The sequence below is a fragment of the Bombina bombina genome, chromosome 1 (genome assembly GCF_027579735.1).
Source record: "Bombina bombina isolate aBomBom1 chromosome 1, aBomBom1.pri, whole genome shotgun sequence".
NCBI classification, from domain to species: domain Eukaryota; kingdom Metazoa; phylum Chordata; class Amphibia; order Anura; family Bombinatoridae; genus Bombina; species Bombina bombina.
Window position 1 is genome coordinate 877573719 of NC_069499.1, and position 17236 is coordinate 877590954.

The window sequence follows — 17236 nt, forward strand, 5'->3', positions numbered from 1 at the left end:
CAGCAACCAAAGCATCCGTTGCCAGAGGGGTCCCATCCACCCTTGACTTATCTAGTAAGGCTTGCCGAGATACAGGTACGTGGAATTCTTGTATTTCACAGAGAAGACCCTCCATAGCTATTGTGAGAGAGTGCAACGACGGCGCAAAGACTTCAATAAGGGCTGCGGTCAGGTGCTCCATGGTGAGCACGTCTAAAAGGCCCAAGGGCTGAATTTAACTTTTTTAATGCCTTCTCTGTGGCCAGGAGTTTTAGTGTCCTGATCCTACGGATTTCCCGGGCACAAGTATTGCCAAGGGAGGTCTGGATGGCTTGGGATCTGCCACAGTGCCTTTATGAGCAAGATTCATTCACGGAGCATTGTGAATCTGTGGCCATCTTGGTTAGCCGCCTACCGGAAGTTTCCATTAGTAGTTTTGTTTAAGGATTTCTCAGGCATATTCAGCAGGACTTGGGAGGCAGGTAAAGATATGGGTTGATCTAATATCGTACTTAACATCTTTACTGAAATTCTATTGGCTATTTTAGGATTTCAGTAGCTCTCATCCTATTGGCTGTTTTGAATTTCAAAAATCAAATCAGCCAACAGGAATGCAAGGGACGCCATTTTGAAAAGGCTCCCTTGCATTGAAGATTCATCATACAGGCGGCGACCGTATGAAGAGGATGCTCTGCGCTGGATGTCTTCATGATGGACCAGCTCCGCGCCACTGGGATGAACATAGAAGATGCCGCCTAGATGAAGATAGAAGACATCGCCTGGATGGATGAAGACCTCGCCACCTGGATGAAGACTTTTCGCCGCCTGGATGTCCGGATTTAAGAAACTGTAAGTGGATTGTCGGGGGTTAGTGTTAGGTTTTTTAAACTTTTTTGGGGTGGTTTTTTTTTTTTTAGATTAGAGTTTGGGCGTTGTTAAAAGAGCTAAATGCCCTTTTCAGGGCAAGAAAAAGAGCTGATTGCCCTTTTAAGGGCAATGCCCATACAAATGTCCATTTCAGGGCAATGGGTAGCTTAGGTTTTTGTTAGAGTTAGGTTTTTTTATTTTGGGGGGTTGGTTGGGTGGTGGGTTTTACTGTTGAAGGGTCCTTGTATTTTTATCATTTAATTTTTTTTGTAGGCAATGCCCTACAAAAAGGCCATTTTAAGGGCCATTGGTAGTTTATTGTAGGCTATGTTTTTTTTTATTTTGGGGGGGGGGCTTTTTTATTTTTATAGGGCTATTAGATTAGGTATAATTGCTTTGATTTTGGATAATTTTGATTGTTATTTTTCATAATTTAGTGTTTTTATTTTTTGTAATTTAGTATTTTTTAATTTTTTGTAATTTAGAATTTTTTATTTTATGTAATTGTAGATTTATTTTTCTTAGTAGTGTTAGGTTTTTTTAATGTGTCATTTAATTTATTTAATTGATAGTTATTTTAATTTTAGTATAATAGTAATGTTAGTTTAATATATAATTTAAACTTCTTTTTTAATTTCCCAGGTAAGTTTTTATTTATTTTAAGATAGGGATCTTGTTTTAATTTAAAGTTAGGGGGTTGTTAGGTTTAGGGGTTAATAGTTGAATTTATGTTTTTGCGATGTGGTGGCTGTTGGTTTAGGGGTTAATAGGTTTATTTCGTGGCAGTGATGTGGGAGGCCAGAGGTTTAGGGGTTAATAACTTTATTTTAGTGGCGGCGATGTCAGGGAGTGGCGGAATAGTGGTTAATATCTTTATTATATTGTGGGTGATTTTGGGGTGCGGGGGAATAGGAGTTAATAACTTTATTATAGTGGTGTCGATATCGGGGAGCGCAGAATAGGGGTTAATATTTTTCATTTAGTGTGTGCGATGCGAGAGGGCCTCGGTTTAGGGGTTAATAAGTAGTTTATGGGTGTTAGTGTACTTTGTAACAGTTAAGTTATGAGTTTTGTGTAACAGTTTTGTGGCGCAAAACTCATAACTACTGGTCTCAGATTGCAGAACGGATCGTGTCGGTATAGGCTGTAACGCAAGCTTTTTAGCCTCACCGCAAAACTTGTAAAGGCAGCGCTATGGAAATCCCACACCGACAAGACTCGTAATGGCTGCGTTCCGTTTTTTATGGTGAAATGGCAATTTTTTCAGCGTTAATACCCGAACGCAAAACTTGTAATCTAGGTGAGTGTTATTTGTGCCAGCCTAGCTGCCTGATTGTAGTCTAGTAGGTTGGGCACTCCTACCCCTCCAACCTGTTTATGTTGCTTTAGAATATGGGAAGCTGTCTTATTTCCTCTGAGGAACCTAACCAGTTCAGCTTGTAAATCTGTCAAATCTTTTGAGGTATTTTAATAGGTAATTCTCTGAAGAGATACAAGAGCCTAGGCAAAATGTTCATCTTGATAGCCGATAATCGTCCGTACCAAGAAAAACTTCCCCTTCTCCATTTACCTAGGTCCTTCCGTATTGTTTTAAAGATTGGTATGTAATTTGCTCTATGTAGACCTTTATATGTATGTGTTATGTTTACTCCTAGATATTTTATATGGTTTTGGCCCAGGTGAAATCAAAATTGGTGTTTATTCGTTTTTGGGTATGTGGTGGTATTGCTAGCGGGAGTGCCTCACATTTATCTGGGTTAATTTTGAAGCCTGAAATCTTTGAAATGTCTTCTAATAATTGGTATAAGTAAGATAATGATATAAGGGGCTAGGTCAGTGTGAGAAGGATATCGTCTGCAAACAATCGGCTAGATTACGAGTTTTGTGGTATGAGTGAAAAAGCAGCGTTAAGGCTCTTTTTCACTACCGCTGGTATTACAAGTCTTGCAGGTATATCTGTATCGCACACCTTTTTTTCCGTAACGCAACGTAACTACCGCAGCTTTTAAAAAGTCCTTTTTCAATGGGACTTCCACAGTGCCGGTATTACGAGTCTGCCTGGGAGGCCAAAAAGTGAGCGGTACAGCCTATACCATCAAGATCCATACCGTAAACTGAAAGTCAGTAGTTATGAGTTTTACGCTACAAAGCCGTAACATAAAACTCATAACTAAAGTGCTAAAAAGTACACTAACACCCATAAACTACCTATTAACCCCTAAACAGAGGCCCTCCCGCATTGCAAACACTAAAATAAAATTATTAACCCCTAATCGCCAGCACTATAATAAACATATTAACCCCTAAACCGCTGCACTCTCGCATCACAAACACTAGTTAAATATTATTAACCCCTAATCTGCTGCCCCTGACCTCGCTGCCACCTACATTATACTTATTAACCCCTAATCTGCCGCCCCCAATGTCGCCGCAACCTACATTACACTTATTAACCCCTAATCTTCCACCCCCAACGTCATCGCCACTATACTAAAGTTATTAACTCCTAACCTTAAGTCTAACCCTAACCCTAACACCCACTAACTTTAATGTAATTAAAATAAATCTAAATAAAAACTATTAATAACTAAATAATTCCTATTTAAAACTAAATACTTACCTGTAAAATAAACCCTAAGCTAGCTACAATAAAAATAATAGTTACATTGTATCTAGCTTAGGTTTTATTTTTATTTCACAGCTAAGTTTGTATTTAGTTTAACTAGGTAGACTAGTTAGTAAATAGTTATTAACTATTTACTAACTACCTAGCTAAAATAAATACAAATGTACCTGTAAAATAAAACCTAACCTGAGTTACACTAACACCTAACCTTACACTACAATTAAAAAAATTACATTTATTAAATACAATTAACTAAATTACAAAAAAAACAAACACTAAATTACACAAAATAAAAAAGAAATGATCAAATATTTAAACTAATTTCACCTAATCTAATAGCCCTATCAAAATAAAAAAGCCCCCCCGAAAATAAAAAACCCTAGCCTAAACTAAACTACCAATAGCCCTTAAAAGGGCCTTTTGCGGGGCATTGCCCCAAAGAAATCAGCTCTGTTACCTGTAAAAAAAAGTACAAACACCCCCCCCCAACAGTAAAACCCACCACCCACACAACCAACCCCCCCAAATAAAATCCTAACTAAAAAAACCTAAGCTCCTCATTGCCCTGAAAAGAGCATTTGTATGGGCGTTGCCCTTAAAAGGGCATTTAGCTCTTTTTCCACCCAAACCCTAAGCTAAAAATAAAACCCACCCAATACACCCTTAAAAATCCTAACACTAACCCCCGAAGATCCACTTACAGTTTTTGAAGACCGGACATCTATCCTCAACGAATCCGGGAGAATTCTTCATCCAAGCAGCAAGAAGTCCTCAACGAAGCCAGGAGAAGTCTTCATCCAAGTGGCAAGAAGTGGTCTTCCAGGTGGGCAGAAGTCTTCATCCAGACGGCATCTTCTATCTTCATCCATCCTGCGCGAAGCGGCTCCATCATCAAAGGAATGAAGGTTTCTTTAAGTGACGTCATCCAAGATGGCGTCCCTTGAATTCCGATTGGTTGATAGAATTCTATCAGCCAATCAGAATTAAAGGTGAAAAAATCCTATTGGCTGATGCAATCAGCCAATCGGATTGAGCTTCAATCCTATTGGCTGATCCAATTAGCCAATAGGATTGAGCTCACATTCTATTGGCTGTTTGGAGGAGCCAATAGAATGCAAGCTCACTCCTATTGGCTGATTGCATCAGCCAATAGGATTTTTTCACCTTTAATTCCGATTGACTGATAGAATTCTATCAACCAATCGGAATTCAAGGGACGCCATCTTGGATGACGTCACTTAAAGGAACCTTTATTTGAGAAGAGCCATGGAAAGAAGAGGATGGTCCATGCCGGATGTCTTGAAGATGGAGTCGCTCCGCGCCGGATGAATGAAGATAGAAGATGCCGTCTGGATGAAGACTTCTCCCGGCTTCGTTGAGGACTTCTTGCCGCTTGGATGAAGACTTCTCCTGGCTTCGTTGAGGATGGATGTCGGGTCTTCAAAAACTGTAAGTGGATCTTCAGAGGTTAGTGTTAGGTTTTTTAAGGGTTTATTGGGTGGGTTTTACTGTTGGGGGGGTGTTTGTAAAAGAGCTGATTTTTTGGGGGGGGTAATGTAACTATTATATTATATTGTAGCTAGCTTAGGGTTTATTTTACAGGTAAGTATTTAGTTTTAAATTTGAATTATTTAATTAATGATAGTAAGTTTTATTTAGATTTATTTTAATTATATTAAAGTTAGTGGGTGTTAGGGTTAGGCTTCAGGTTAGGGTTAGGAGTTAATAACTTTAGTATAGTGGCGGCAACGTTGGTGGCGGAAGATTAGGGGTTAATAAATGTAGGTAGGTGGTGGCAATGTTAGGGGCGGTAGATTAGGGGTTAAAAAGTGTAGGTAGGTGTCAGCGGCGGCAGATTAGGGGTTAATAAATATAATGTAGGTGTTGACGATGTTGGGTCGGCAGATTAGGGTTTAATAAGTGTAAGTAGGTGTCGAGGCAGCAGATTAGGGGTTAATAAATACAATGAAGGTGTCGGCGATGTCTTTATCTTTTAAGGTTTCCACTCTAGAGCCTTAATCTAGTATGTCCTGTTTAATTTCAGCTAGGCTGTTTGTGACAGTATTTTGTAAAGAGTCCATCTTTTCCAACATTTTATCAAAGTTTGTGGTGATATCCTGTTTAGATACCAGGTTTCTAAGGTCTTCTTTTGTTCCATCTCCTTTTTGGTGTTGGATGTACCATCTCCTCCTCTGGTATAGTGACCTCCATCTCTTGGGTTTTCTCCACCTTGGAGGATATAAAAAGTTGTTTGCGGACGAGTTCACTGATGGCATTAGTTTATTTTGTTTTCTGGCTGACATTTTGTCGTTTGCAAGGTGTGCAATGAGACACATTGATAACAGTAGTTGAAATCTCTTTATATTGGCTTTATATCTGGTGTTTAATTCAGCCTGCTATAGGATCCTAGCTATAGTGGTTGCAGTGGCGTCACTAGGATTCGTGTCACCCGGTGCGGTAAGTTATGGTGTCACCCCCCCCCCCAGAAAGCAGACACACACAAAAACACAGGCACACACACATACAAACGCTCAGACACACTTAAAAACATACTCAGATGCACACACAAACACTCGGAAACACACTTAGACATACACACACAAAAACACTGAGACACACACACACACACAAAAACTCAGACACACACTTACAAAATATGTAAACTGCACTGCATTAATTATAAAGCGCATGCCTAGAGCTGCTCCCTGGCTCAGCAGAGCATCAAATGAAAGATAAACAGAGCACTCTAAAAATAAATCACTAAAGAAAAGGTTTAGGCGCAAACTATGAAAATTCTGCTCTCTGACTCTGTTCCAAGCCTGTCAGTGCACAGCCCCGGGCCGCGTGCCTACCGCTTCTTATGGCCAATCACCTCTGCACTCTGCCCACCCCCAGACCCCCGCCCGCCCTCCTACCTGTTCAGTGTGCACTTAGTGAACCGTAACCGTAATGGTCTGGTGGGCATCATACGTGGCTCCTTCACTTTAAAGACAGTGTCAAACAGTCATGCAGTCAGGTGCCAGGCATCCCCTCATGATTTGCCAGTTCCCGTTTAGAGAGACAGCACAGCAGTGAGTGACTCCACTGCTCCACATGTCGCTGAGCAGTGAGCACAGATAGGCAGCAGCGCAACTTTGCAAGCCCCACGGCATGACCACAACATTCATAGCGAAATTGGGCAGGGGAGAAGCAAAGTACAAACAAGCAAAAGCAGCCGGGAAAACTATTTGTTGAAATTGCAGCACTGGCTCAAGGGGCAAAAAAATTGTGTGTCTACAACTTCCCCAGTCCCACCAATGTTCACAAATGCCAGCCCCTCTAATAAAAAAAAAGTCTATGCATCTCAACATTGTATTTCTTTGAGGGTGTCACCCGGGTGCGGCCCGCCCCCCCCCCCCGCCCCCCCCCCCTAGTGACGCCACTGAGGTTGTTAGGTAGTTGTACAGCCCCTAGGCCTGCATCAGCAATGTGGTGCCTTTCACAGTAAGTGTGGAGAATTATTCAGGCTGCTCATGAGCATTATATGTCTTACTGAGGTGTAGCTTCTCTCTCTTTGGTTGATTTTTATAATTCTGTTAATGCTTTACTTATAAACCTAAGTAAGCACCTAGGTGACTCTTATGGTTGATATTTGTTTTCACAAACCCTTTTACATACCAGGATTAAATTTAACCATCCTATGCTATTCGGTTCCGAGAGAGTAAGATTTGATTCAAGTTCTCCTATGTGAGCATGATAGGCATATTTGAGTAGTATTTGAGTGATATTATGTCATCATTTCAGCATTTAGTGTATTATCGCCTTCTGTTTCTTCCCACGTGGCATTTAGGTCTTTGCGCCTTATATTGTAGATTAATTGTTACATGCGTTTATTAGTCATCTCTATGACTTACCGGAGCTTATTTCCCAGTTATGTCGCATCATAGGTCTGTGACCGGTGCAGTTTAACTATATTTTATTGATTCTACTATTTAGTTGTGGCGCTCCTCTGAGCGCTATGGCAATTCTTCAGATCCTCCTCTGTGAACAGTCAGTGAACAGCTTTTATCTTCACCACATCTGTTTGGTGTGCCGTGACTACCTTAAGCTATGGCTGTTGTATAAAGGCTCCTGACTCAATGATCTTCATGCCTTCATGACTGGGTTTTATAGAAGACACACTTTAATGCATTTCAAACACGGTCACTAAACTGCTTGCGCCTGCAGTATTGAACTCACGGTCAGTTTACAAGTTCAATACATGTAAATGGATATTTCCATTCCACAGTGAACAAAGGAATTAACAAAAGATCAAAAGGTTAAACAATAAAGTCCATTTTTTCACATCCTTCTTTGCTCATATTTAGCAAGGGTGCCAATATTAGTGGAGGGCACTGTATATAGGAATATGTATTTATACATAGAACATATTCCTCTATGTGAAGAACATTGGAATGTGAAATATTTACAGTAAATACATAGTTAAACACGTTTTTAAATATGAATATTTCATAAATAAGCTTTTACATGTTTTCATCTACTTGACCGCAAAGGGGTCCAGTACACTTATATATATGTCTATATACGTGTACATATGAATTTATGTGTTTATATGTGTATATATGTCTGAAAATACACATATAAATACTTATATACACATATAAATACATAAATACTGACAGTCCTGGACGAGACCACAATTTTAGGAAGGGGCATTTGACCCGGTATAGGTAAAGGATAGATGGATTGAGCTCAAGGGGATGAGGTTAAGGGAGGAGTTCAGAGTGGGATATAAAAATGTGGGGGTGGCCAGGAAAAGGCACCAAACAAGTTCCACAAGATTTCAAGTTCCCATGCACCATCAATTCCCCCCCCTTCCCGGAACGGGATCCAAAAACCAGAACTTAAACCAGTCAATATAACTTCAGAATCCAGCTGCCTAGGCCCCCCCCCCCTCCACACCTTACTGTTCTAGCCACGGGACCATCCTTGCGACCTTCACTGGGGTCCGGGCCCTGTAAACCCACCTCTCCCAGTTTACCAACCTGCCTACCCCGTTTGAAACACTTGGAGAAGGCGTGGTCCCCTCTGCAACCGGAAAATTCATGTTTATACTTACAGGCACCTGTGAAACTACATTGCCCATCGTTAAACTGAAAACAGAGTCCTTTCCTGATCACCACAGCGGTACTTGCGGAAAAAGTTATTGAAGGACGTGTCTTTGGTTAGGATGGCTGGGCCTTTTCAGGAGCCTCCATTGGCAAATTTAAGGGTTTCTCCTTTGGGGGTGGTACCTAAGAAGGCCAAGGGCCAATTCCGGATGATCCACCACCTATCCTTTCCAAAGGGGGCTTCTGTCAATGATGGTATTGACCCTTAAATGGTGGTGGTTTGGTATGCGTCGTTTGATAGAGTTGGTGCGCAAGGCTGGGGTGGGGGCTTTTGGCCAAGGTTGATGTTGAATCAGCCTTTCAGCTCTTGCCTGTTCATCCTAGGTGTCTCCACTTATTGGGTTGCTTTTTTGAAGGGTCGTACTTTGTGGATCATTGTCTTCCCATGGACTGTTCCATTTCAAGTTCATATTTTGAAAAGTTTAGTTGTTTTGTTGAATGGGTGGTTAAACAGAGATCTGGCTTTAGTTTGGTTGTCCATTATTTGGATGAATTTTTGTTTGTTGGGTCGGAAGGGTCTTCAGTGTGTACAGAGTTGATGGAGGCCATTATGGATGTGGCAGCTGACTTTAGAATACCAGTGGCTGAGGATAAGTCAGAAGGTCCCGCGACAAGTCTGAGCTTTTGGGAATACATATTTATACAGTAAGGGTGGAGTGTAGTTTACCTGAGGATAAGGTGGAAGATTTGCTAAATACGATTGAATGGGTGTTGGGGAAGCAGAAGCTTCGCTTGAGGGAATTTCAGTCTCTGATTGGCAAGCCTTAAGCTATGGCTCTTGTATAAAGGCTCCTGACTCGATCCTCTCTGGATTTTCTAGCCCCAGAGTCTTATTAATCTGCTTTTACTATATACTGCATACGGAGCTCTCTATTCAAGCATCCGTCGCCATGCTATTCCAGGCTCTGCCTCCCATAATATCTTCTTATACTGTATTTTAAAAGAGCTGAGATGGTAAAGTGTGAAACCCCACCCTTGCAACATTGTATCTGCCACCGTCAAATGAGATCATGCCTTCATGACTGGGTTTTATAGGAGACATACCTTAATGCATTCCAAACACGGTCACTAAACTGCTCGTGCCTACAGTATTGAACTCACGGTCAGTTTACAAGTTCAATAAAATATTAAAATAAACATAAAAAAGCGCCATTTGTGGAGGATGGGTTCTTATGTGACTATTGAAGTATGTCCGTCCTGCCAAGATACACATGACGTTCAAATGGTTAATCAGTGGTGAGGATGGATTAGGATTACAAAAGATTAATGTCACACATGTAAATGGATATTTCCATTCCACAGTGAACAAAGGAATTAACAAAAGATCAAAAGGTTAAACAATAAAGACAATTTTTTCACATCCTTCTTTGCTCATATTTACCAAGGGTGCCAATATTAGTGGAGGGCACTGTATATAGGAATATGTATTTATACCTAGAACATATTCCTCTATGTGAAGAACATTGGAATGTGAAATATTTACAGTAAATACATAGTTAAACACGTTTTTAAAATATGAATATTGCATAAATAAGCTTTTACATGTTTTCATCTACTTGACCGCAAAGGGGTCCAATACACTTATATATATGTCTATATATGTGTACACATGAATTTATGTGTTTATATGTGTATATATGAAAGCACAGAAAAATGCGCCAATGGTGCAGATCAATGATGCATTTTAGGATGTCAGTACAGGAGACATGCACAGGGTACTCACTTGTAAAAAAGGCATTCAAACATGCCCATAGAGGCAGGCTGGATTTCTGCAGCAGTCCAGCTAGCTGATCACTTTCCAGGTGAATAAACAGGATGCAGGAAACTAGCAAACCAGGAGTGCATGAAGGTGACCAGGAATAGGGATTAATCACCCTATAGGTAGCGTAGGCTCAAAGAGAAATACTTAACACTGAGAGTTTAAAAACATAAGAACGTTTTATTCTAAAACCAGTTTAAAAACAACTCATGCTTGTGCAAGTAAAATCTTGAGCATATATGGAGAAACAATGCAACGCGTTTCTCAGTAAAAACTGTTTCATCAGGCATGTTAAACACATATTTTTCTCCCCTTAAATAGGGCTACGCTACCAACAAATGTAATAGCCCCTCCCCTTCCTAACATATCCACTGACCAATAGAAACCCTTCGTTTCTACACACCCACCTTGCTGTATCCATAATTTTACGGAAATATGAGTAGTATGATTTTTGAAAAGTAACAGTTCCCACATATATACTGCATGTAGTGTCCTCAATGTGTATAAGGGAGTGCTCTCGGCAGCTTATCATTGTGTATATCTTAAACAAGTTCCTCATATTGCCAAAAGAACTTGGATTTCAATCTTAATTGGTCACGGCCAGTGTCAGTTAAGCTACGTCAATATAGATATCATGAAAGGCCTTTGACTTGATAGATAGAGTCTATCCTTCAATAGACCAAAATTGCTTAAGTGCCTTCACCCACTTCTATACCCAATGAATTAACTGGGGAGTGGCTATAGTATACAATATGACAAAAGGTTACACCTGTCATAATGTGATAGGTTGTAAATGGGTCTGACGCAAATATCGTCAGTATGTTACGCCCACTTTTCGTATTGTTATGCAGACTTGTCAGTACTAAATGCAGCATACTCCTCGTAATAAAATATATAATATATATAAGACCTCCTAAGGCCGTGTATGTGATAAGTGATGTGCATATTGTTTTACTGCTGGTGATATATACGAATATACGTGAACTACATTTTTTTTTATAGTGGATACCTTATTCAATTTGGGAAGAATCATACTACTAAAAATGTAATCCAAAATAGAAACCACATATGTGTGAGAAAAAATTGGATGTAGTAGTGGCGCCATTATTAAGACGCTTAAATTTGATCTCTATAAAGATCACATAACTGGTGTATTAATGCAAAACTATATCAAAACTAAGGCCTAGATTTAGAGTTCGGCGGTAGCCGTCAAAACCAGCGTTAGAGGCTCCTAACGCTGGTTTTGTCCGCCCGCTGGTATTTGGAGTCAGTGATTAAAGGGTCTAACGCTCACTTTACAGCCGCGACTTTTCCATACCGCAGATCCCCCTACGCCATTTGCGTAGCCTATCTTTTCAATGGGATCTTCCTAACGCCGGTATTTAGAGTCGTTTCTGCAGTGAGCGTTAGAGCTCTAACGACAAGATTCCAGCCGCCTGAAAATAGCAGGAGTTAAGAGCTTTCTGGCTAACGCCGGTTTATAAAGCTCTTAACTACTGTACCCTAAAGTACACTAACACCCATAAACTACCTATGTACCCCTAAACCGAGGTCCCCCCACATCGCCGACACTCGATTAAAAATTTTAACCCCTAATCTGCCGACCGCCACCTACGTTATACTTATGTACCCCTAATCTGCTGCCCCTAACACCGCCGACCCCTGTATTATATCTATTAACCCCTAACTTGCCCCCCACAACGTCGCCGCAAGCTACTTAAAATAATTAACCCCTAATCTTCCGACCGCAAATCGCCGCCACCTACGTTATCCCTATGTACCCCTAATCTGCTACCCCTAACATCGCCGACCCCTATGTTATATTTATTAACCCCTAATCTGCCCCCCTCAACGTCGCCGACACCTACCTACACTTATTAACCCCTAATCTGCCGAGCGGACCTGAGCGCTACTATAATAAAGTTATTAACCCCTAATCCGCCTCACTAACCCTATCATAAATAGTATTAACCCCTAATCTGCCCTCCCTAACATCGCCGACACCTACCTTCAATTATTAACCCCTAATCTGCCGACCGGAGCTCACCGCTATTCTAATAAATGTATTAACCCCTAAAGCTAAGTCTAACCCTAACACTAACACCCCCCTAAGTTAAATATAATTTTTATCTAACGAAATAAATTAACTCTTATTAAATAAATAATTCCTATTTAAAGCTAAATACTTACCTGTAAAATACATCCTAATATAGCTACAATATAAATTATAATTATATTATAGCTATTTTAGGATTAATATTTATTTTACAGGCAACTTTGTAATTATTTTAACCAGGTACAATAGCTATTAAATAGTTAAGAACTATTTAATAGTTACCTAGTTAAAATAATAACAAATTTACCTGTAAAATAAATCCTAACCTAAGATATAATTAAACCTAACACTACCCTATCAATAAAATAATTAAATAAACTACCTACAATTACCTACAATTAACCTAACACTACACTATCAATAAATTAATTAAACACAATTGCTACAAATAAATACAATTAAATAAACTATCTAAAGTACAAAAAATAAAAAAGAACTAAGTTACAGAAAATAATAAAATATTTACAAAGATAAGAAAAATATTACAACAATTTTAAACTAATTACACCTACTCTAAGCCCCCTAATAAAATAACAAAGCCCCCCAAAATAAAAAATTCCCTACCCTATTCTAAAATACAAATATTACAAGCTCTTTTACCTTACCAGCCCTGAACAGGGCCCTTTGCGGGGCATGCCCCAAGAATTTCAGCTCTTTTGCCTGTAAAAAAAAACATACAATACCCCCCCCCAACATTACAACCCACCACCCACATACCCCTAATCTAACCCAAACCCCCCTTAAATAAACCTAACACTACCCCCCTGATGATCTTCCTACCTTGTCTTCACCATGCCAGGTTCACCGATCCGTCCTGGCTCCAAGATCTTCATCCAACCCAAGCGGGGGCTAGACATCCACTGAAGAAGTCCAGAAGAGGGTCCAAAGTCTTCCTCCTATCCGGCAAGAAGAGGACATCCGGACCGGCAAACATCTTCTCCAAGCGGCATCTTCTATCTTCTTCCATCCGATGACGACCGGCTCCATCTTGAAGACCTCCAGCGCGGATCCATCCTCTTCTTCCGACGACTAGACGACGAATGACGGTTCCTTTAAGGGACGTCATCCAAGATGGCGTCCCTCGAATTCCGATTGGCTGATAGGATTCTATCAGCCAATCGGAATTAAGGTAGGAATTTTCTGATTGGCTGATGGAATCAGCCAATCAGAATATAGTTCAATCCGATTGGCTGATCCAATCAGCCAATCAGATTGAGCTCGCATTCTATTGGCTGTTCCGATCAGCCAATAGAATGCGAGCTCAATCTGATTGGCTGATTGGATCAGCCAATCGGATTGAACTATATTCTGATTGGCTGATTCCATCAGCCAATCAGAAAATTCCTACCTTAATTCCGATTGGCTGATAGAATCCTATCAGCCAATCGGAATTCGAGGGACGCCATCTTGGATGACGTCCCTTAAAGGAACCGTCATTCGTCGTCTAGTCGTCGGAAGAAGAGGATGGATCCGCGCTGGAGGTCTTCAAGATGGAGCCGGTCGTCATCGGATGGAAGAAGATAGAAGATGCCGCTTGGAGAAGATGTTTGCCGGTCCGGATGTCCTCTTCTTGCCGGATAGGAGGAAGACTTTGGACCCTCTTCTGGACTTCTTCAGTGGATGTCTAGCCCCCGCTTGGGTTGGATGAAGATCTTGGAGCCAGGACGGATCGGTGAACCTGGCATGGTGAAGACAAGGTAGGAAGATCATCAGGGGGGTAGTGTTAGGTTTATTTAAGGGGGGTTTGGGTTAGATTAGGGGTATGTGGGTGGTGGGTTGTAATGTTGGGGGGGGGGGTATTGTATGTTTTTTTTTACAGGCAAAAGAGCTGAAATTCGTGGGGCATGCCCCGCAAAGGGCCCTGTTCAGGGCTGGTAAGGTAAAAGAGCTTGTAATATTTGTATTTTAGAATAGGGTAGGGAATTTTTTATTTTGGGGGGCTTTGTTATTTTATTAGGGGGCTTAGAGTAGGTGTAATTAGTTTAAAATTGTTGTAATATTTTTCTTATGTTTGTAAATATTTTATTATTTTCTGTAACTTAGTTCTTTTTTATTTTTTGTACTTTAGATAGTTTATTTAATTTTATTTATTTGTAGCAATTGTGTTTAATTAATTTATTGATAGTGTAGTGTTAGGTTAATTGTAGGTAATTGTAGGTAGTTTATTTAATTATTTTATTGATAGGGTAGTGTTAGGTTTAATTATATCTTAGGTTAGGATTTATTTTACAGGTAAATTTGTTATTATTTTAACTAGGTAACTATTAAATAGTTCTTAACTATTTAATAGCTATTGTACCTGGTTAAAATAATTACAAAGTTGCCTGTAAAATAAATATTAATCCTAAAATAGCTATAATATAATTATAATTTATATTGTAGCTATATTAGGATTTATTTTACAGGTAAGTATTTAGCTTTAAATAGGAATCATTTATTTAATAAGAGTTAATTTATTTCGTTAGATAAAAATTATATTTAACTTAGGGGGGTGTTAGTGTTAGGGTTAGACTTAGCTTTAGGGGTTAATACATTTATTAGAATAGCGGTGAGCTCCGGTCGGCAGATTAGGGGTTAATAATTGAAGGTAGGTGTCGGCGATGTTAGGGAGGGCAGATTAGGGGTTAATACTATTTATGATAGGGTTAGTGAGGCGGATTAGGGGTTAATAACTTTATTATAGTAGCGCTCAGGTCCGCTCGGCAGATTAGGGGTTAATAAGTGTAGGCAGGTGTCGGCGACGTTGTGGGGGGCAGATTAGGGGTTAATAAATATAACATAGGGGTCGGCGATGTTAGGGCAGCAGATTAGGGGTACATAGGGATAACGTAGGTGGCGGCGGTTTACGGAGCGGCAGATTAGGGGTTAAAAGTGTAATGCAGGGGTCAGCGATAGCGGGGGCGGCAGATTAGGGGTTAATAAGTGTAAGTTTAGGGGTGTTTAGACTCGAGGTACATGTTAGAGTGTTAGGTGCAGACGTAGGAAGTGTTTCCCCATAGGAAACAATGGGGCTGCGTTAAGAGCTGAACGCTGCTTTTTTGCAGGTGTTAGGTTTTTTTTCAGCTCAAACAGCCCCATTGTTTCCTATGGGAGAATCGTGCACGAGCACGTTTTTGATGCCGGCCGCGTCCGTAAGCAACTCTGGTATCGAGAGTTGCATTTGCGGTAAATATGCTCTACGCTCCTTTTTTGGAGCCTAACGCAGCATTTGTTTGAACTCTCGATACCAGAGTTAAATTTATGGTGCGGCCAGAAAAAAACCCGCGGAGCGTTAACAGCCCTTTTACCGCCGAACTCCAAATCTAGGCCTAAGTGAGTTATAGATCTATAGGACCAAAATAAATGAGCCCATAATGTGTATAATTACTAATAGTGATGATATATTGTGTATATAACTATGTATTAAGTGATAAGCCTAAATATAAAAAATTGACCCCAAAATGACTGGATAACAACTATCCTTTTAACACCAATATTGTGTTGGTATATCAGCCTAGGATGTAGATAATCATGTGGTTAGGGTTGAATATACAAAAATGTAAGAACTCTGCACATATATGTGCAACTATATATGTCTATATATGTGTACATATGAATTTATGTGTTTATATGTGTATATATGTCTGTAAATACTTATAGAAATTCAAAAAGTCGCCAAGGATGAAATGTATAAAAATTAACTTTTATTTGAAGAATCCATAAAAACAGGAAACAATAGATCCCAGGGGGGAAACAGATGATACGAGAGGGGTAAGCAACAGGCTTACGCGTTTTGGCCAAGAAGGGCCGTAGTCATAGCCTAATAGTTACAAATCTGAACTCCCATTTTAAAAGGATTAAGATAATCTGATTGGCTAATAAAGATACACCCCTCTCTTTGTTTAAAGAAACATACATTTTATAACAATATAGTAATCAAATGGCAACAATATTGGTAACATGGTTATAATTGAGTTACTTAAACTTTTAAATATTTGATAGAATAGATACAATAGATAACCAATGTAAAAACCGATAAAAGGAGCTACAGGATAATGCATAATACCGTGAGTAAATGAATGTACAACTATATAAACACTGTATATATAAATGATATAAGTACATGCATGGATACAGTTGATATATTTACAAATGTATAGATATATAAAAACAGAGGTGGAAATGAATATAAGAACATTATGGAGATTATTCCCAGTTTGTCATCAGCAGATAGTAATGAAAAATGTTTTTTAACAATTTTGCAGATCTCATCATACTGAGTGCTATATTCAGTTACAAAGGTGACACCCTTGTGACAATTTCTTTTGTTAGATGAATTTTCTCTCAACAGTAAATTCCTATCGAGTCTATCAACTTCATTTCTAGCCCTATTGATAACCTTAGGTGAATAGCCCCTGTCCAAAAGTCTAGTGCTAAGATCATTTGCTTCTTGTACATATTCATGATGCTTAGAACAATTTCACCTCAATCTGACGAACTGGCCTTTTGCCACCGCATGAGAAACATGTGGAGGATGACAGCTAGAGGCCTCAAGGAGAGTATTACCTGAAATTGGCTTGCGGTAAACCCTTGAGTGTATAGATCCATTCGGATCAGCAGTCAATTTAATATCCAAAAAATGGATTTCTTTCTCATTAAACTCAAAGGTGAATCGCAGCCAATCTGGTTACCGTTAAGAAAAGCCACAAATGCCTGGGCCTGTTCAAAGGGGCCATCCCAGACGATCAAAAGATCATCTA